This window comes from Sus scrofa, chromosome 6 (assembly GCF_000003025.6).
Source record: "Sus scrofa isolate TJ Tabasco breed Duroc chromosome 6, Sscrofa11.1, whole genome shotgun sequence".
Taxonomy (NCBI): Eukaryota; Metazoa; Chordata; class Mammalia; order Artiodactyla; family Suidae; genus Sus; species Sus scrofa.
In genome coordinates this window covers 100,666,665-100,689,671 of record NC_010448.4, presented here as the reverse complement: position 1 = coordinate 100,689,671, position 23,007 = coordinate 100,666,665, and the positions used below count along the sequence as shown (strand labels likewise).

At 40.6% G+C, this 23,007-nt stretch overlaps 1 protein-coding gene across 3 annotated transcripts in view; it reads left to right on the top strand.

Moving 5' to 3' along the window:
• The window catches only part of ARHGAP28 (Rho GTPase activating protein 28), a 186,624-nt gene continuing 172,280 nt past the window's right edge, over positions 8,664 to 23,007 (top strand). For all 3 annotated transcript variants that reach the window (XM_021096082.1, XM_021096074.1, XM_021096071.1), the window contains exon 1: positions 8,664 to 8,766. The gene's annotated coding sequence lies outside the window, so the exon portion shown is untranslated. The remainder of the gene's footprint in view (positions 8,767 to 23,007) is intronic.

The following is a 23,007-nucleotide window of genomic DNA, read 5'->3' as shown; positions in this document are numbered from 1 at the left end:
CTCTACGAATGTTTACATCTTTATTTGTGGTTCATTTATCAAAACAAACCTGATAAATTCATTGCTTTTACATCAAATGCTACTCTGCTTTCTTCTGAGAACTTCTGGTTTATTTATTTTTTTTAAATGAGGAGCCTCACAATAACTGTGATAGGCCAGTGTTGTACCTACCTGACACAAGAAGCATTTCAACAAACGCCACATGACTGATGACAGAGTCTTTTAATTTAGTTGTGCAAAGAGAAACTGCAATGATTAGGCACATCTGTCACTGTCCTCAAAGAAAAGCCATTTTCCACAAGACTTATCGTGTCTATTATTATAATTGATAATGGGGTCTTAATGCTAAAGTTTAGTGTTGCTGATTCTGCAGAGAAAGAAGTTGGCCTTAACAAGAAAGCACTTATTTTATATAATTTTTTGCAACTGCTTATTAAAGGGAAATTACCCAAACACACACACATTTATAAGATATAGTATTCCACTGAAATTGGTTACTCTTTTATTCCGAGCCTTTTAAAAAATTATCTTACTTTTTCCTTTCATTAGTGAAAATACTTTTATGTAGCTTTTTATCTTACTACAGAGAGAGAATTTAAAGCTAATCTGAAATCATTCTAAATTATTTCTTAGCATTTGGATTTTTTTATTCCAAATAAGGAAAGGTCACTTTTCCTTTCTCAGCATGTGGTTTGAAGGGTTTTCTCAAACATGAGATGTTTCAAAACACAGAGGATGAAGTGAATTTGAGATGAATATCAAGGAATTTTTTTTTTTTTTTTTTTTTTTTTTTTTTTGGTCTTTTTGCTATTTCTTGGGCCGCTCCTGTGGCATATGGAGGTTCCCAGGCTAGGGGTCGAATCGGAGCTGTAGCCACCGGCCTATGCCACAGACACAGCAACGCGGGATCCGAGCCGCATCTGCAACCTACACCGCAGCTCACGGCAACAACGCCGAATCGTTAACCCACTGAGCAAGGGCAGGGACTGAACCCGCAACCTCATGGTTCCTAGTCGGATTCGTTAACCACTGCGCCACGACAGGAACTTGCGGAATTTCTGAGAGAAGTTTGGACCTTTCCTATGTCTTGGCTTTTGGGTCCCCAGTGCAGTGCTCTCTTTTAGTCTGAGCCACTCATTTTCAGCAAACTGGTGTGAAGGATACAAAACACAGAATTGATCTCAGTTTGAAAGGAATTGCTTCTCATGTGGAGTTTCTACTGGTGTTGAGCAGGGGGACGATAAATTTCCCAGGTGTGGGTGCCCAGGACCCTTCCCTCCAGACTCAGCCAGGAGATTGGTCCAGCTCAGCTGCACTCACCTTACTGGCTTTTGCTTTTTCTGAGGTTGAAAGCAAAATACCTCTGGCAGCCGAAGGTTAAAAAGAGCATTCCCCTTGAAATCTCCACATGTTAGGAATAATCGCTGTATATTGTTCTCTTCCATGCTGAGATTTTCTCAGCCTGCCACTTTCCTGCTTCCAGGAAAAGGAAGATGCCTTAGAGACAGCCACCTGGATAAGAAGTTGGCTTCTTTTATTGAACACAGTCAGGCTTGTGCCTGGCCTGTGATGTCTGGTAGAGGGAGGGATGGCTTATTTTCAAAAAGCTTTTGGTGATACCCAATTCTTGGCAGGTATTTTTTACCCCATCATGAATGAATGGGTGCTTTTTTTTTTAAACCTCATTTTAGATTTTTTATTTATGTATTTTTTAAAAGCAAGATATAATTGACACATTACATTGTATTAGTTTTGGGTGTACAACATAACGAGTGGAAGTGTATATATTGTGAAATGATCACAGTAAGTCTAGTTACCATCCATCACCACACATTATTACAAACTTTATGAATTGATGCTTTTTAATGTAACTTTTTTCTCTGATTATGAACGTGATCCAATCCCACTTCTTATAATCTATCCCAAGGAAAAAATGTGATATGTGACCAAATCTTTAATGCAACTGTATTCCTCACATCATTATTTATGATATCAAAAAATTGGAAATAATTTTACTATCTAGCAGTAGGGAAATGCACTATAACATTCTGCCTTCATTAAAAATGGTGATTTTAGGAGTTCCTGTCATGACACAGCGGAAATGAATCCGACTAGGAACCATGAGGTTTTGGGTTCGATCCCTGGCCTTGCTCAGTGGGTTTAGAATCCGGCATTGCCGTGATCTGTGGCGTAGGTCACAGACATGGCTCAGATCCTGTGTTGCTATTGCTGTGGTGTAAGCTAGGAGCTGTGGCTCCAATTCGACCCCTAGCCTGGGAACTTCCATATGCCACAAGTGCGGCCCTTAAAAAGCCAAAAAAAAAAGGTGATATTAAAGGTTCAGGATAAGTTAAAAAGTTAACCATATAATCTTAAGTGAAAAAGAAAAACAGGATACATGAATGAACACCCATTATCAACTCAAGTTTTACACATGTACATTCCCATCCAGGTGCACAGAAAAATGGAAATGAAATATACCAAAAGGTTAAATTTGTTTTCTCTAGGTAATGGGGTGGTGATATTATCTTTAATTTTTTCCATATGTTTACCTGCATTTTCCAATTTCTCTGCAATTGTTGTGTATTGCTTTTATAATTAAAAAATACTTCTGAAAATGTGTGCTTGTTATAGAAAATTTGGAAATTGCTTAAAAGGCAATAAAAATAAAATAAAATTACTCATATTCTCACTATTAAGATAACATCCTTTTTTAATAAATGTGGCTCTTGGAGTGGCTCAGTGATTAACGAACCCGAGTAGCATCCATGAGGACGCCGGTTTGATCCCTGACCTTGCTCAGTGGGTTAAGGATCCAGTGTTGTGGTGAGCTGTGGTGTAGGTCACAGACTCGGCTTGGATCTGGTGTTGCTGTGGTTGTGGCAGAGGCTGGCGGCTGCAGCTCTGATTCAATTCCTAGCCTGGGAATCTCCATATGCTGTGGGTGCAGCGTTAAAAGGGGGGGAGGGCTTTTTTCTTGATCTGTTTTACTTGTATACAGTGGACTCCCATTATACACATATTTGACTTGTGATTTTAACTAGAATATATGTAGTTCCACTCCAAGTTCTGGTCCCCTCATCCAATTTCCTTCTCTGACTCTGGTCTTCTTGCCTCCATCTCATAAGGATCCAAAGGATTACATGAGGCCCACCTGGATAACCCAGGTTAATCTCCCATTTCATTTTTTAATTTTAATTTTAATTTTAATTTTTAGGACCGCACTTGTGGCATATGGAAGTTCCCGGGCGAGGGGTAGAATGGGACTGCACCTGCCAGCATATTGCCACAGCCACTGCAATACCAGATACGAGCCGAATCTTCAACCTTTGCCGAAGCATGTGGCAACAATGGGTTTTTGCTCTTTGGAACTTTCTGGAATTTCTTCCCAAATATCTTAGATCTGTGGTTGATTGAATCCTCTGAGACAGACCAATGAGTATGACATTGATTCCACTCCTCTGCACTGAGTTCTCCCTCTTTGTGGTTCTGCTTATGTAGGCTGACTCTAATCCCTTTCAAACAATTATTTGTATATACATGCCACACTCTACTCCTTAGAGTGTTTGTTTTTAATTCTTCTTCTTCTTCTTTTTATTTATTTATTTATTTTTTTGTCTTTTTAGGGCCACACCTGCAGCATATGGAGGTTCACAGGCTAGGGGTCTCATCCGAGTTACAGCTGCCGGCCTACACCACAACCACAGCAATGCATGATCCAAGCTTTGTCTGTGGCCTACACCACAGCTCACGACAACGCCGAATCCTTAACCCATGAGCGAGGTCAGGGATCAAACCTGCAACCTCATGGTTCCTAGTCAGATTCGTTTCCACTGTGCCACGACGGGAACTCCTGTTTTTAATTCTTAAAACACATTCCCACCCTCTAAAAACAGAAACAAGGGGGTTCCCACTGTGGCAAAGTGGAACCGAATCTGACTAGCATATATGAGGACACAGGTTTGATCCCTGGCCTCGCTCAGTGGGTTAAGGATGCAGCGTTGCCATGAGCTGGGGTGTAGGTCGCAGATGAGGCCGGGACCACCACACCACCCCGTTGCTGTGGCTATGGTGTAGGAGGCCAGGGGCTGTAGCTCCAATTCAACCCCTACCCTGGGAACATCCATATGCCACAGGTGCAGCCCTAAAAAAATAAAAATAAATAATAAATAATAAAAACAGAAACAGAACAAAAATACACTCTCTTTCCTCATTAATCAAAACTTATCAATGCTTGGAGTTCCTGTCGTGGCGCAGTGGTTAACGAATCCGACTAGGAACCATGAGGTTGCGGGTTCGGTCCCTGCCCTTGCTCAGTGGGTTAGGGATCCGACGTTGCCCTGAGCTGTGGAGTAGGTTGCAGATGCGGTTCAGATCCTGCATTGCTGTGGCTCTGGCGTAGGCCGGTGGCTACAGCTCCGATTAGACCCCAGCCTGGGAACCTCCATATGCCGCGGGAGCGGCCTTAGAAAAGGCAAAAAGACAAAACAAAAACAAACAAAAAAACTTATCAATGCTTGACAGAACCCAGCCTGCCAACCCTCTTTGGAAGCTGCCCGGTCCCCTCCTGAAGAGGCCCCGCCCCCTGAAGACTCCCAGCCCCAGGGCGGGGCGCTCACAGCCAGGAGGAGGGGGTGTTAGCTGGAGACCACGCAGCGTCTACTGCGCAGACTCAGAGTCTGCTGTCAGTCACCTGACAGACCTGGAAGGATGCGCCTAGAGCCTCCAAGAGTCACATTCCCCAAAGGACGAAGACGAGGCTCCACAGCACTTTGCCCGGTGGCTTCCGGTCCTGTCAGTTTGAGGAAAGCGTCGCACCGGGAGAAACATGAAACTGTCCCCTCAGGAGAAACGGTGGCCCCTGTGACCCCTCCGAGGGCTGGGCCGGGAGCAGCCTCCAAGGGGGTCAGGCCACACGCCCTGGTGCCCACCATGTTCCTCCTCCCGGTTAGGTGCACCGTCCCTTGGAGAAGTAACTGACACCCACCCACGACCCCGAGTGACAAACACGGGGAGTCCGTGCGGTGTAGGGACCCGGGTTGCGCGGGGCTGAGAATGAAGGAGGCAGCCCCGCTGGAGGCAGAAAGGCGGGAGTCTTTGAGGTAAGATCCAGGGTCAAGATGTTAAACAGGGGCTTTGGTTGGGGGAGGCCCTAAAGGTGCAGGTAGATGAGTCCTTGCTGCCCAGAGAGAGGGGGTGGATCCCCTCTGCCCTTTGTCCCCATTTTCAGAATCCTTCTTGTGGCCTTTTAAGACAGTGCTTCTCAAACTTGGGCCCAGGACCTGTTCACGCCAGTCAGAATTCCTGAGGACCCCAAAAGGCTTCTGTTCATCTGGGTTTTATCTGCTCATAGTTCTTGTCAGAAATGTGAACAAGGACATTTTTTATTTCAATTTATTTAAAACTCAGTAATGAACTCCTTACCTGTTAACATGTTTGTGAAAAATAACTTCCTACAAACCAAAAAGCAAAAAAAACAAAAAAACAAAACAAAACAAAAAGCAATACCCAGAGTGGCATTGTTTTACATTTTTTGCCAATCTCTTTAATGTATTCTATCCCTTCCAACATTCAGTCTCTTGTGGTATCACATGTCATATAGTTTCTGGGAAACATCACTCTATACCCCAGAGAAAATGGGAGTGGAAAAGATAAATAACATCTTGGTATTATTATGAAAATAGTTTTGGCTTTGCAGGCTGCCTGAAAGGGTCTTGGGAACCCCAAGATCTGGAGAGTGTTCAAGAGATTGACAACATAAGTGGGATTAAGGCCAAGGAACTGGGTAACAGCTCTTAAAGATGAAGATACAGAGAAACAAAGGGTCTGGATCAAACTCTGTGACTCCAATGTTGAAAAGTCAAGCAAAAGAAGAAAAGTCAGCAAAGCCTGAGAAGGTGAGCCCAGAGATTGTTGTCATCTTGTTTTTTATTGGAGGGGATAACTAGCAATTTGAATGCCGGTGTGAGATGGAATGAGTTAACAGAGAAGTGCCTGTTGGCTTTGCAATATGGAGGTCACTGCTGACCTTAAGAATCGTTTGAGTGATGCAGTGGAGATGGAAACCTGACTGAGGAGTGTTAACGAGAGAAACAGGTGAGAAAGTAGAGGTGGCTGTCATAGCACTTTTTTCATATTCTAAGATGTGCTATGCTCTATCCCACTTTGAGGCCATTGCCCACTTTATTCTACCCGGTATTGCTTTCCTTTTTACGCTTTCCCCCACCACACCATTGGTCCCCGTTAACTCATCTACATACTTTGAATCTCAGCTCCTATATCACTTCCTCAGATAGGGCTTTCCTGATTATCCCATTCTGTCTGCTTTGAAGAGTTCTTCCTGTAACAATTTTCTTTCATGATACATGTCACATGTTATGTAGTTATGGGTACTTCACACACACACACATGCATGCACACACATACACACACACATGCGTGAAATATGCCAAACAGTAAGCTCCACAAAGATGGGATGATTTTACTTTGGTTCATTTTTGTACACTTAGTGTGAAGCCCAATGTATAGCACACAGTAATTGCTCAACATTCAACTCATTTGTTGAATCAATGAATACCTTAAATTATCTTTTCATACCTTGGACAAATGATATGGTCTTGTGGTGTCTTATTTGTTCCGTAGTTCATTGTTTACCTGTGATGTTTGGCAGCTATTCATGAAGCAGTACACAGCTCTATCAAGAACGCTTTCATTAACAGCTAGTAAATATTTTGGCCTGAAACAGCTAATAAACATTTGGCCTGAATATCTTTTGCAGCAGATCCATGGCGGAGCTTCATAGGTTAATTCAGTTTTGATGTTGAGGAGCTATATGCTGGTTCCCAAGGGCTAGTGTTCCCAAAGACTAACAAAGAGCTGAAGGTTTGGATACATTTTTTGTGCTCCTTAGTATTTATTAGCTGGGTCTTGTTGGGCGACCCCTTAAACTCTCTGGGTCTCAGTGTCTTTATCTGTAAAATAGAGGTCATCACCCATATTTTGCCCACCAAACAGGGTTGTTGTAGTCAAATGAAATAAGATATGTGAAAACACTTTGAAAATTCTAAAGCACTATAAAAATCTAAAGTATTATTACCGTTATGACTCCTTTTCAATACAACTCCTATTACCGAAAGGGAAGGATGAAAATACCCTCTCTTGCTTTCCTCCCTTTTAAGCTGAGTAGCCTCTTAACGGAACTTACAGTAAGAGCAGATGACATTAAACCTTTTATCTCTTGTTCAGGAGCCAAGCTCTCTAATATTTTTATTTGGATCCTGTTTGTACTGCATTATCTGTTCCCTTTGTTCATTTACCTCTCGTGGGAAGAAAACAAGTCATTTCTGGACTTGGGATCTGTAGGCATAAAATGTGCCTTTCTTGTCTTTTCAGACATAGAGAATCTGAAAACATGAAACTTGAGGTGTTTCTTCAAGGTGCTGTGGGATTTGAAGTGAAGGATTTGAGAAAGCCCTATATTCCACCAAACAAAAATCTGTAAATATAAAGATTTCTTTCTTGTGTCACAAGAAATCTTTCTAATTTACCTTCATGATACGTATCAGAAATAGAGTGATTTTTCACAAACCATACAGAAGAATCCATTTCTTCCCTTTATAACTGTCCATTCCTAAATGTTCATATATTAGCACCATACTTAATGCAGTGAGTGGTGTCTTTATAAAAAGGGGAAATTTTAAGAATGACATGTTCACGGGGGAAAACAGAACACGTGATGGTGAGGGCAGTGATCAGATGAATGCTTCTACAAGCCAAAGAAGAGCACATTGGCTACCATACCACCAGAGGCTGGGCAAGGAGCATGAACAGTTTCTCCCTCCCAGCCCTCAGAAGGAACTAACCCTGCCAGGAACCTCGTCCTAGGATTTCTGGCCTCCAGAACCATGAGACAATACATTTCTGTCGTGTAAATCACTCAGCTTGTGGTACTTTGTTGCAGCAGCCCTAGCAAAGTAACACTTGCCCACTGGAAAACGGTGAGAGCAGCCAGCTAGACTAGGAGCCACAGCACAGGCAGGGACACGGAAAACATTCTCCTGTGCTTTCCCTCACTGACCACTCCCAAAGACCTAGATACCTTTCCAGGTCTAATCCAAAAGCCATTTCCACCGCAAAGACTTCCCCAGTATTCTGGTCAGAAGCAATTTCTTCCTCTTTTGTGTTCACAACCGAGAGAGAAGCATGCGTGTTTTTTTCATTCATTCTTTCCCTCTAAAATCCATTCTGCCAGTGGAGCTAGATGACCTCACTTAAGAATCACCCTTATACCCCTACCCAATTCCATTCTAAGGATTCTGAGCACAAAGGACATCTTACTGATTTGGGGTGTGTCAGTTCCATCCCCTACCAGCTAGTAAAGAATGCAGTGTTTGCCTGGCACATACAATGGGTGCTCAGTAAATATTTGAGAACTCAACCTGGTTTTCCTATCGCCGTTTCTACATCTGCACTGCACCGTGAGAGAACCTTTCAAAGAGGGAGGAACTAACATTAGTTGGATGACCAAAGGTAAGTACCTAAAATATAGGGTTTTTTTGTTTGTTTTTTTGAGGTTTGTGGAAAGGGAACTTGTGGCTACAAGCTGCCGGGGTATATTAGGGGGTTCAAGGCACAGAGAAGAGCAAGTTGATTTCGTCCAGTTGAGGTGGAGATTGGGGTTGGATTTAGAGCCTGGAGAGCAGTTCAGGGCTGGAAGTCTGAAGGCTGGTCAGGTTAGGAATCCTGGATGTCACAGGGAGAAGGAAGGTAAGGTTGTGCAGCCCAAACGAACTGTTGTTTGGGTGTCAGGGAGGTTGAGAGGGAAAGAGGGGAACCAAAGGGTGTCCCATTACTCATCAGGGGGAGGGACTGGGACTAGAGCAGGAATGAGCCTGAGGACTGGGCACAAGTAGGTCTGATGACAGCATTTTCTAAACCAAGAGTCAGAACATGTGATAGGTACAACTGAATGAATCTGAGCAATAATAACAGAATATTTGAAAGTGGAATAATTCAAGAAAAGGTGCCATAGATGGTTGTTACCATTATAGAAATGATCATTGGGTTAAGTCTGAGGTGACGGTCTTTTCTTTCTCCTAGTTTTTGTCATCTTTCCCCTTGTCTAGCCTGAATACTGAACTGAAGTCCATTTTTATTATGGTTTTGTCTTAAGGACAGGAGGATGGATTTTCTATTTCTCTTTCTTAAAATGTTGATTGAATTATTAGTTATCTATATCTCTCTATGGACTTTCCCCCACTGCTTAAAATTCTCCCCCTTGCTCCAGGAACTCCTTATAAGACAATTTAAATTCCCTTCTTTATTTCTCAAGATCAAGAGAATTTATCTTTTGCTTGGGGATACCCTATAGCTATTGTAATGACTTAAGGAACTTAATCGCCTCTTCCATTATACTTATATCATCCCCAGGAACAGAACTTGGAGACATTTTTTCATTGGATACTTCCATCTAGCACAAGAATACCCACCACTAATCCCTTAGGTTTAAGTGAACTTGAGTATATTTTTATTTCTAGGCAGTGCTGCTTATCAGTGGTAAGGAAGGCAGCTGAAAGAAGGAGTATGGTTCAGCCTCAAAGTACAAGATACTGTCCCTGTCTTTGGGCCATTTTCTCAAATTAAATTGTAAAATAGGCTAACCACAAGAATAAATTATGTAGCAATATAACTCTGTCTCTAGAGTGTCTAGTCTAGAGTCAGGCTACATTTTACACAATTTCTGCTGTGGCGTATTCACTGGCTTTCATGTGTGTCTCCTATGGGCATCTACTGGAAGCGAACGTATGTTTCCACACATGCGCCTCCAAAATTCTGTCTGTGAGCAGAACTCCTGTAATCTTCTAGGATCTAGCTGTTGTGCTGTGTTGAGGATGGGTGAGCTGTTAGCATATAAAATTAGACACATGTTTTGGAGTTCCCGTCATGGTACAGTGGTTAACGAATCCGACTAGGAACCATGAGGTTGCGGGTTCGATCCCTTCCCTTGCTCAGTGGGTCAAGGTTCCGGCGTTGCCGTGAGCTGTGGTGTAGGTCGCAGACGCAGCTCGGATCCTGCGTTACTGTGGTTCTGGCGTAGGCTGGCAGCTACAGCTCCGATTTGACCCCTAGCCCGGAAACCTCCGTATGCCGCAGGAGCGGCCCAAGAAATGGCAAAAAGACAAAAAATAAATAAATAAATAAAATAAAATTAGACACGTTATTGAAAAAAAAGTCAATAAACTTGCAGCATTTTTAGCTGATGATTTTTGCCATTATAAGATGTAGCGGATTAATAAAATTTTCTTCTTTTATCCCCTATATATAATATATTTTTAGTAATTGAACAGTTAAGGATCCCTCTGTGAACCCTTAGTAGTTGTATCCTGAGCTCGATTTGCTTATTCTTAACTTTCCTTTGACCCTTACTCTGAAGACTGCTTTTTATGTTGATTTTAAGAACACGTTCAAAGATCTTTCTTTCTTTCTTTCTTTGCTTTGTAGGGCCACACCTGTGGTATATGGACATTCCCAGGCTAGAGGTCTAATTGAAGCTACAGCTGCCCGCCTACACCACAGCCACAGCAATGCAGGATCTGAGCCACGTCTGCGACCCACCCCTCAGCTCACAGCAACGCCGGATCCTTAACCCACGAGCGAGGCCAGGGATCAAACCCGCAACCTCATGGTTCCCAGTCGGATTCGTTTCTGCTGCGCCACGATGGGAATTTCCAAAGATATTTCCTAAACTGCTCTAAGCTTAAGTGGATTGATATGCTTAAAATAATGGCATTTGACTGTAGAGAGAAAGGGAGTTTGTATTGTGAGCTCTAGCATAGCTGCAGTGTCAGAGAAGTTTAATAGAGAAAACACAAAATAGTTGTTAAGCAGCCCAAGCCTGGGTTCAAATCCCACCTCTCTTGCTTAGTATTTAGGATAAGCTATTAATTTTCTCTGTACCTCAGTTTCTTCTTTAATGAAACTGTGGTGCTTCATTAGGTGGTAGTCTATATAGGTTTATGATGTTAAATAGTATTTTTAAAATAATATCAACCGTGCCTAGCTTATAATATGTGTAAAATAAGTATTAAGTAAAATTCTCATAATTAGCAACAAAAATACTTTTGATGGAATTTCAGCTGTGCATTTCTTTGAATAAGTATTAAATAACTACATACATGTGGGTCCACATAAAAAACTCTGAATCTTATTTCAAGGTCTGGTCAGTGGGAGTTCATGGAAATAACTAAGCCCATTTGTTCCAAAACGCTTTTTATGTTCCTTAGGTCAGGTCTCTGACAAGGGCCAAATGCTACAGATCCTCCTTTGCTTGAGGTTTCTGAATATTGCTCTGAATATGCTGGAAACTCTGAATGAGGGGCGGTGGTAGAAGAATGTTTCATTTCTGCTTTTGTGACTCAAAGTGAGTCGAGGCCTCAAGCAGTACTTCCCCTGAAGTCCTGTGATGATGTTGGTCTGTGTGTGTGTGTATTTGTGGTAGGAAGGTGGATATGAGAAAAACAGCTATTTCTGAAAAACAGCAGACAACACAATACAGTACTACACATTGTTGTAATGCAAATCAGTCAGCAAGTTTGAGAAGCATGATAAGTTCGACAGAGGATTAACACTCGTTTTGATGTTAAATTGGCAGTTTGAATCACATAATATTAGCAAAAGCCCCCTCGCTGCTGAATTTCATGGAGTAATAGGGCTGACTGTTGGGAATGTGCAGGTCCAGAATCCACAATGACCAAGGAAGCTGACAATTGTGTCAGCTCCCCATGGCAGTAAGATAGACCTGATCTGAAGGTTGGGTTTCCAATGCCTATGTTAATTCACTCCTAACGGTTAATTCCCTTGGCAAAACTCAATTTAATATACTCATTCTGGAACATATTCTTTGTTCTAACAAGGGAATGCCTCATAAGAACCCAGTGATACTGGAGTTCCCATTGTGGCTCAGCAGTTAACAAATCTGACTAGCATCCGTGAGGACGCAGGTTCGATCCCTGGCCTTGCTCAGTGGGTTAAGGATCCAGCGTTGCCATGAGCTGTGGTGTAGGTTGCACATGCAGCTTGGATCCCATGTTGCTGTGGCTCTGGCGTCGGCCAGCAGCTATAGTTCCAATTAGACCCCTAGCCTGGGAGCCTCCATATGCCATGGGTTCAGCCCTAGAAAAGACAAAAAGAAAAAAAAAAAAAAGAGAGAGAGAACGTAATGATACTTAGTAGCCTCAGCTCTGATATTTTGCCTCGCTTGAAACTGAGACCTGATAAGTGCTTTCTTCTCTATAATATTATAAGAAAATAAGGCTTATTTTGGAAATAAGATTAACGAATAACTGGCTTTATAAAAAGATTGTTTCGTTTCTTCCTAAGTTCTTTGATGTTCCTATTTTCAAGTTTAAAATTTAATTTTATTCTGCATTCCATCCTAGTTTCATAAACAATTGTGAATCTGTCATTTAAATTTTCTCCTTCAAATGCCGAATCTGAAAAAATGATTTGCTATTTGTGACACTATTTAAAGGATTCATTCTATAAATCCTAGGTTTGAGATTGCTTCCAAAAAGCATTTAGGGATCATGCTCAGTTTTACTTCTTTGTATTTAGCTGTTAGTCTCAGTATTATGATAACAAATATCTTTTAGCCTTTTTTATTATGGAAAATCTCAAAGATGCACTAAATAAAATACTTCAATGAAGTATTTCATCTATCTTTCAACAATTATCAACCCATAACTATTTTTTTCTCTACAGCTACATTCCTTTCCAAACAATATAAATATGTTTATATTTTGTTCTGATGTTTAGCTAATTTACTTAGAATCAGTTAGTCCTCTTTAATATTTGCTTTTAAGGTTTTTTTTTTTTAGGGTGAGTATAGAAGAACCTTTAGTTTAGGGCTGATTTGTTTTTTTTCCCTCTGTGGATTCTACTTGATTCTGCATGTGTTGTAAGGTTCTTCCACTCTGACTGATGTGGACGTGGAATCTTCCTAGTTCTCTGTGAGCTCCTGGGGTCATTTCCTTGTTCCTTTCTGGTATATATATATTTTTTTCTGGCTTTGAGTAAATTCTTCTGTATGTGTAGATCCGTACTTAACCAAGGATGAGGGAGAACCTCTCTGAAAGTCTTTGAGTTTCTTCTCTCTGAAGCTGCCTCCTCTCTGGGATTTTTGGCCCAATTCTAGCTGTCTCTGCCTCTCCAAACTCCAATTTGTTTCTTCAAGTCATCAAAATCACCAGGCCTTCTGGGTTCACTTTCCTAAGCTCTGACCTGGAAACTGCCTCCAGGGTTCACCTTAATTTCTTCCCTCTCTTAGGGATAATAGTCCTGAGCTGCCTATTCTCCAGTGTCTGAAAAAATGTCATTTCATATATTTTGTCCAGTTTTCTAAGTATGAGAATAAATTTGGTTTCTGTTACTCTGTCTTCACTTAAAGTGGAAATAACTCTTTTAAAAAAATACAAGCGGGGAGTTCCTGTTGTGGCTCAGCAGAAACGAATCTTACTAGTAAATGAGGCTGCAGGTTTGATCCCTGGCCTTGCTTAGTGGGTTAAGGATCTGGTGTTGCCCTGAGCTGTGGTGTAGGTCAAAGATGCCGCTCGGATCTCACTTTGCTGTGGCTGTGGTGTGGGCCGGCAGCTGTAGCTCCGATTTGACCCCTAGCCTGGGAACCTCCATATGCCACAGGTGTGGGCCTCAAAAGCAAAAAAAACAAAAAACAAAAAAACAAGCAAATAGATATTTCATACCCTTTCCACTTTCCTTAAAGAATACTACACACATACCACATGTACTTTTCTGTACTTTGCTATTTTCAGTTAACAACATATCACAGAGATCTCTCCATGGTTGTCTATACAGCTGTTCCCCCTTCCTTATTATAGCTGAGTCCCTCTCCATTGTGGTTTCAACCAGTCTGCTAGTGATGAACATTTGAGTTGCTCCCGTCTTTTGCTATTACAAACAGTGGTATAAAAAATAGATTGCATGTGTCTTTTCATACTTTTGCTAGTATATCTTTGGTTAGATTTTTTTATACATGAAATGGCTGAGTTAGAAAATAAATGCATATGCAGTTTTTCTGGAAGTTGTCAAATTCTTCTCCATAAGGGCTATACCATTTCAGTTCCTACCAGTAATGCATAAATAATATCTTTTCCCCAAGACTTTATCAACATATTTCAGATTTTTGTACTGTTGTCAATTTATTAGATAAGAAATTATCTGACTAAAGCTTGATTTGCATTTATCTTATTATGAATGAGGTTAAGCATCTATTTATACAATTAAGAACTATTTGCGTTTTTCGTAACTTGTTAATATCTTTAGCTCATTTTTCAATAGGGTGTTGGATTACTGCTTCTCTATGTTTAGAAAATCATTTTATGTTCATAATATTATCGCTATTCCTGTGCTAGAAATTGCAAATATTTTTCTCTCAGTTTTCCAGTTGACTTTACTAACGGTATCTTCCCTAAAAGCTCTTAGTTTTAGGATTTTATGTCATCAAGTTTACCAATGTTTTTTCTTCTTCCTTAACCAAATTATGAAGGAATTCACCCATGTTTTTTTCAAGTATTTGTGTGATTGAATTTTTTGCATTTGATTTCTGACCCTTGCAGAATTTATCTTTCACTGTAAACCAGGCTCTGTACTTTTCGGCTAGCTGGGCAGTGGCAGAAGGGTGTCTTGGAGCGGAGATTTGGGGCAATGAAATGAACAGTTTAATGAAATACCGTCTTGGCATCAAAGTGCTGATACGAGAAGAAGAATCAGAACAGCTCTAAAAAGAATAAATTGATACTATGAGTCTGTATGGTAAGGTAATATAGTAAAGAAGTCGGTTCTCTCCAAATGAATTTATTCATTTACTTGAGGACACAAAGATATCCTGAAAAGATAAGTCCTAACAAATGCATTTATAGAATAAGTTGATACAAAAGTTTTATTTCATGGGGTAGTCAAGAAAATAATTACAAGTGAATGGCACCAGAGCTAGGTTTTAAAGGATGAGTAGGAAATCAACAAAGTGAAGGTGAAGAAGGAGGGTATTCCTAGAAAACAGAACATTTTGCATGACATGAACATGCGTGACATGAATGTACATGCCATGTCTTTGAAAAAGTGGAAGAGTTCCCTTGACTTGGTCATCCATCATCTATGTATGTGTTGTAAGGAAGAAGGTATGAGGACTTGGTGATCCTGCCAGATCGAAGGTCCAGAAATGTTTTCTTAGAGCCCAAGATTGCAATATTTTAGGCTTCGGAGAAATATATCTGTGTTTCCATTACTCAGTTCTTCTGTTAAAGCAAGAGAGCAGCCTTAGACAATATGGAAACAAATGAGCATGGCTGTATTCCAGTGGAATCTTATTTAGAAAAACAGGTAGCAGTCTGGAATTGGCCCATGTGCCATGGTTTGCCTTTCCTTGGATTAAAAGATTTGGATACGAGAGCAATTGAGGATATAGGGTGTCAGAAATAGAACAGTCTAGGAAATACAGGAACAAAGTCAAAGCAACACCATTGTCTCCTCATTTTAGCATCCTCAAAGAGCTAAGACTTTTAGAGTGGCAGTCACCATTACGCAATTTTACACAGAAAGAGCACGTAAATTTTAGATCAGAATCCTCTAGACCTTTTACATTGAAAAACAGGAGTTGGAGGAATGAGAAAAGCATGGTGATCTCATTTTGCCTTGCTCAAGTAGGAGCAGGAAAAGCTAAATCTTCCAGAAACTTGGGTAATCTTAATCCATTTACAGACAAGCACCACCCTATGCAGGAACTAGCTCTGTGGGGAATTTTAAGATTGAAAATCAGCCTCTTAGTGTGGTAATTATCCAGGGTGATGGTTAAACTTACAGAAATCTTAAAGGCTACTCAAGCATTATATACAAGTCTGACCAATTAGATTTGAGAGCAAAAGGCAAAACCTCTTGATGAATTGAAAGGGATGCCTAAACTGGTCTGAAGGTGAATTAGATGGATTCTAAATATTCTTCAGACTTTTAGATTCTACAAGTAAAGGCAGCTTCATAGAAGAACTTATCGGAATGGTTGTTTTTGATCAGCTGCTAAATAATAGAGAAGTTCAATTATGTAGATGTACCTTCACTTTGGTAACGGTACAAATAATTATAAATTATGTATTTCAAAAAGTCCAGCAGTCTGAATACATATCTTTTTAAGTCACAAGGGTAATGAGTATTCAAAAAATTCTTATAATCTTAAAAAAAATTGATTCTGTATCTCTGAAGGAAAAGTCTAAGAATAATTAAAGTGAAAATGGCAACTTTCATCATGGAGCCAATGATGTTTCCATAATTATTGGTCCACATGCCTGTTTCAGTCAGTCATATAATTACTTTTTCATTTTTAGAATTCACTAGAGAGAAGGAAGGTAGTTATTGAGCAGGATAGTTATTGAGAATGTTAGTTGGAAGCAAATCACCTTTTGACAAGATGCAGGTTTCAAGTTAATACTAAATGGAATTCTCAGAGGAATCTCCATACACTATGGTATCTGCTTTTTGAAATATAGAGATAAATAACTTTGTCATGCGCATGCTTAATTTTTTTCTTGTTTGTTTAAGTTTTCAGGAAAGAATCAGGCATGAAACATGTTTTTCCCCTTTTCCCCAGTTATTGTCCACTTGCCTCCCGGGCTCTTCTTGCTTTTTCTTTCTTCACTGTTTTCAACAGATAAGGTTTTTCTATGCAATATTATGTGTTTAAGCTCCTCAGTAATCAGTAGCCTGTCACCTGGAAAGTGATTTCTTGTTTAAAAAGTTTGCATTTCACCTCCCCGGCTTTCACCTAAAGACTTACGCTGAGTGTTGTGCAAGAGTATGTTTGGTGGAGGCAAGATGTGAACAAAGGGATAGAAAGTTGTTATGAATACTTTGACCTAGTCACTACGTTAAACTCTTTTCATACATGATTTCATTTAAGGAGGTCATAATCCTGAGGAAATCGGAGGAATTATCATTAAGATGGGTCTAATAAAACTGTATAGATTGTTTTCTGCTCTTGCTTTTTTTTTTTTTTTTTTTTTTTTTTTTGTCTTTTTGCCATTTCTTGGGCTGCTCCCGCCGCATATGGAGGTTCCCAGGCTAGGGGTCTAATCGGAGCTGTAGCCGCCGGCCTACGCCAGAGCCACAGCAACGTGGGATCCAAGCCGCATCTGCGACCTACACCACAGCTCACAGCAACGCTGGATCCTTAACCCACTGAGCAAGGCCAGGGACCGGACCCGCAACCTCTTGGTTCCTAGTCAGATTTGTTAACCGCTGCGCCATGACGGGAACTCCTCTGCTCTTGTTTTAACACATTCGTTCAGAAAGGTGTTGAATCTGTATTTTATATTTCATTTGAACAACTACCGAGTTTATAAGTATAATAAGGGATCATTTCATACCCTTGCCCAGATCTTCCTCTCCCTTCTCCTTCACTCCCCACACCCCCACCACAACCCAATACCTAACAAAATGTACATACATTCTTTTTTTTTTTTTTTTTTTAACAGCTGCACTGGCTGCAGATGGAGATTCCCAGGCTAGGGGTTCAATCAGAGCTACAGCTGCTGGTTTACGCCACAGCCACAGCAACATGGGATCCAAGTAGCATCTGCGACCTACACCACAGCTCACGGCAACGCCAGATCCCTGACCCACTGATCAAGGCCAGGGACTGAACCTGCATCCTTATGGATACTAGTTGGATTCGTTTCTGCTGCACCACAACAGGAACTCCAAGAACTTCTTTAGATCACTTCAGATAGCATGTAAAGGGAGATAATATGAGACTGGACAAGGAAGCAGTGTCCAAACCATGGGGCAGACAGCAGGGGGCAGTGGGGGTCGTGAATGTGCCGTGTCAGTGAACGTGGTAATAGGGACCAATGGAAGACCCTTTCTCAGGAGTGGCTTGATCTGACAATGCAGGAGATGGGTTTGGGAAGCCACGACTAAGGGCCAGGGAGAGTGGTGGGAAGACTCTTGTAATATCCATATAAGGAATAGTGAAGACTGTATGGGTGGAAGGGATGGAGACAGGGGGATAGAGTTGAGAATGATTCAACCATCATTATGTGTGGGATAGAGGAAGAGGGAAGAGTCAATAGTACCTCTTGGATTCCTGGCTTGGATGACGAGGTAGATGATAATGCCCTTAACTGAGGCAGAGAACTCTTGCTGATTTATTAAACAAAGCAATATTTTCAGCTTTCAAATTTGGACATGAAGCCCAAATTATGAGTTTTAATGACATGGAGTTTGTGTCTAGCACTGTCTGAAATAAATATAATGCAAGCCACACTTGTGAGTCACATATATAATTTTAAGATTTCTGGATGCCACATTAGATAAATTAATTTTAATAACATACTTATTTTACCAAATGTAGTCAATATATCGTAACTTAAACTTTTAACCAGTATGTAATTATCAGTGGTCATTTTTACATTTTATTTTCATATGAAGTCTTCAAAACCAGGTGTGTGCTTTACACTTACAGCACTTCTCAAACACCCTGGTCGTGCATCAGGTGCTCAGTGGTCACATGTGGCTACCACACTGGGCAGTGCACCTGTAAAGCATCCTAATACATTTAGATAAAAGCAATCTTCTTCATAAAGACCCATATAGCTAAGTAACTAGTTGAGATAAATACTCAGGTATCAAAAGAAGCCATTTAGCTTAACAACAAACAGATTATCAGGATATGTGACACCTACCTTGGTTCTAAAAGTTGTATGATCTTTGTTAATCAATTTTTCTCCACAAAAGTGAATCTATGATCGTGACTCTGTACAGTTTAATATCTGTAAGTCAATGAATTGACTGCTTTGTGTTACAGATGCAGTGGTAGTAACAGTGGTGGTAATGAAAACAGCAAACCTTCTGTTGTGTGCCAGGCACTGCTTCAAATATGTTACACAGATCAACTAATCTAATTATCACAAGAGCCCAATGCAGTCGATTTCATTCTCATGTTCATTTCAGAGATGAGGAAACTAAAGTACAAAGAGGTTATCTAAACAGATAACAAGAGTTGGCAATTTGGAAATTTGGGGGTAAAATATTCTGTTTCTCATGTCCATGCCTTTAACTACTACACATACCACGTTCTTTTAAAAAAATGAATGAATGAATGAATGCATGAATGAAGCTGTTATTTTCTTTCAAATGCCACAAACAAATCTTTTTCAAAATCTTAAAAATAATTTCACAGCCATACCAATTAATACATTTTGGGCCAGCTTGAATGGCACAGGTAATGTGGTGTGTGCATATTCATCCTTTAAAACCACTTTTACTTTTAAAAATGTAGGTAATTACTGCTCTCTCTTTCCTTGAGTAGTGCTAAGCCAAGCTCCTTTTGACACTATAGAAAACTACAAAAAACCAGTGAGTAGAGATGTGAAATTGGACATTTCTCAATCAAGAGAAATAACTGCCCTCTCTAAGAGTCAAAATAAAACTAATAAGAAAATAAAAATTTGGCAAATTCCCTGCTTTTCCTAGATGAGAGTGAGGCAAAAGTCATGGTATGTTGATGAATGTATGACACTTATCTCTCCGGAAAAGAATGTACTCATGTTCTCTATATAAGTTTATTATAAATTTTATATATAGGCTGTGTACCACATAATTTATAAATAATAAATATATGATGCTGTTTATTGTAAACTCCATACAGCCAATTGGTTCTCATAAAATGCTTTTATTGATTTTTTTTTTCTGAACCCTTATATCTCTTGGTAACCTCTGGTAGCAATGAATGAGTGAGTGTAGTTTGGGCATGAATGTTGGTTGTTATTTGCATTTATGTTAACCTGCAAGACAAGAGCGAGACCATCAAGATTTTAGTTGGAACATCACTCTTTTATTGATGACCTGAGTCACTTTGCTGAATCAGAAAATAGGTTTTGAAAAATGAAAGAATATTTCCTCATTTATTTGTGTTAATTACAATGTAATGGCTATGGATACCATATACTTTTAGCTTTAATCTGTATCATGAACTCGTTCTCCATTTTTTAAAAAAAATTATAGGCTATCAGTAAAACAATTAAGCCTTCATTTATAGTAGTTTGCTGAATCCCTTGGTGTAAATAACCCCCACCAAGGCCATGCTGAAGCTGCAGACACAATGTTACTGAAAGGAGATACATGGAGTTCCTGTCGTGGCTCAGTGGTTAACAAATCCGACTAGGAACCATGAGGTTGCATGGTTGCAGGTTCGATGCCTGGCCTTGCTCAGCGGGTTAAGGATCCGGTGTTGCCATGAGCTGTGATGTAGGTTGCAGATGCGGCTCGGATCCAGCATTGCTGTGGTTCTGGCATAGGCCTGTGGCTGCAGCTCCAATTCAACCCCTAGCCTGGGAACCTCCATATGCCGAGAAAGCAGCTCAAGAAATGGCAAAGAGACAAAAAAAAAAAAAAAGAGAGACATGGGAAGATAGTCTCAGGAGCTCACCATTCTATTTGATTTGCACTATAGAGGACCACTACATGTAAATAGCCTCAAAGGCATGAGCAATAGTAAAAAGCAATAAAATAATTACAAAGTATTTCCTACTTGTTTTAAGTATGGTTTATTTAATTGTAAGTTTGTATAATTAAATTTTAATAACAACTGGCTCACAAAATTCCTAAAAATTTAATCACCATCTTTTATGAGCCAGTACAAAGGAGCTCCAGCACATCACTGACACCAAGTATGGGGAATTAGAAAGGAGCAGGTGGAGGCAATCACATCCCCCAGCTGAGATGCACAAGGGATTCAAAACAATCTTGAGATGGTACAGCTTGGGAAGATGATGAGGGCAGAGCTGCAGAAGCATCAAGTATAGCCCACTTAGCATACTCTCTGAAAAAAAAGTCCTTGCCACTCTTGACCAGAAGCTTGACTTTAATAACCAGTCCGCATCCACGCAGAGGGCCATATTTAACTTAGATTTTTATGGAAACATCAAAAGCATTTGTTGAGAATGACTAAACCCTTACTCTGTAATAAGACCTCCTACAGTTTAGAACATGTGAAAGTAACTATAAAAGAAGCCGAGTTTGTTTTTATACAGGTGTCTGTTTCTTCCTTGCTAAGGGATGGATGACAGTGCTTTATCTATTATGATTGAATGCCCTTGCTGTCTCCAGCCATTTCTTCTGCTACCTGCCCCAAATTGTTGCCGTAATTCAATATCTTTTCTGTCCTGAAATGTCTGCTTCTTGCTTCAAAGTCCTGGGTATAGAGTAAAGCCATTTCTTATGCCCTTTTGCCCAAACCCAACCCTGAATTGTGAGACTTGGCTGCCCAAGGAGTGCATGCAAGGCTGCAGGTCTTAAGAGTGTTTCCTGAGGCTCCTCTGTGTGGACAGTGTCTCTGTGCCTGGGATTTCTCTGGAGAAGGAGCATTCTTCTACACTGCATCTGGGTGTTCTCAGTGTCTGATTTTAAGGTGTTTGGGGCTGAGATCTGCTCTGAAAAAATATCCTCCGTCACTGGGACATTTCCTGGACAAAACCGATAAACATACTGTATGAACCTTGCCCACATCCCCCAAACACATAAAATACAAATGCCTGGATTCGTGTCAGTTTTGATATCATGTAGGTTTTATTGGGTCAAGAGAATTGCCTCAGTCAGTCTGATCTTGGAGCTTTCCAACTCATTTTAAAATTTTTTTGGAGTGGGATTAAGTAATGATTTTATGATGACCTCGATATTTTTTTTAAAAGCCAATAGGCTTCATTCTGTTCCCTCTCAGCATTTGCAATCTTGACTGGTTTATCATATTCATATTTCTTTTCATAAAGAGTCTTCCTCAACCTAGTGATTACTTAGATTGTCCTTTGCTGGGCTCTCATCCAATTGTTTTTCTCAATTGGCATCCTGTTTCTGCAATAGAATGTTAGCTCTTTTGTCCCTAGGCTTTGCCTATTCTTATTTTAGCCCCCACAGGCCCAATTTATAAGCATGAAATGTATTTATTCATAAAATGTCAAAATCATATACAAAATTATAGGCCAGAAAATTCCTGGCTTCAGTGCCTCACCTTATAATACACCCCTAGATTATAAGGTTCTTAAAGTAGGAGTTTTATCTCTTTTATCTTCCTGCAGTGGGTTTTACATTTCAAACAGTCATAAGTCAGATGTACAGAAAGTACACCTTTATTCATCTATCCTTGAACTCAACTTAGCTCTGTTCTACCACTTCAGAGACACTCGATGTGTCTTCTGGTTTAAAGAAATCTTTCTGGAGTTCCCATCGTGGCGCAGCAGTTAATGAATCTAACTAGCATCCATGAGGACACAGGTTTGGTCCCTAGCCTTGCTGAGTAGGTTAAGGATCTGGCGTTGCTGTGGCTGTGGTGTAGGCCGGCAGCTACAGCTCCAATTCAACCCCTAGCCTGGAAACCTCCATATGCCGCAGGTGCAGCCCTCAAAAGCAAGCCAATACATAAATAAATATAAAAATAAGAAATCTTTCTTAGGAAATTACTAAGTTCAGGATTTAAGCTCAGTCCGTTCATGTTCACAGCTCCCCATCATGGTTCTTCTCCTCTGTGGTGAAAATACCCTGGTTCTCCTCCTCTTCCTGCTGGATCTTGAGATTGTGTTTGGGGACAAGAGGCATTAGGCAACATCATGGGGCTTTCCTGCTGTCCTTCAGACTTTGCTCATCTGCTTTACTCTTCAGTAGGGTGGGGTGGCTGTCCATATTGCCCCCATTGCTGGTGGAGCTTCACTTTCACTCTGTCCACACAGGCCATGCCCACTGGAAGCTCTGATGTTTCCTTTTGCTCTTTAGGACTCCACCTCACATCTCGCTGGCCTAAGGGGTCTCCCGTGGCCTGGCTAGGCCTACTCTTTGGGGCCCTAGATTGGGCTATTGATCCGAGCCCTTTGCCACAAGGTCTTTTCATCCCGGCTCTAGTGATCCCTCAGAGCTTGCTGGTCAGTCCTCACTTGGCACATGGGAGAGTATGGGTCT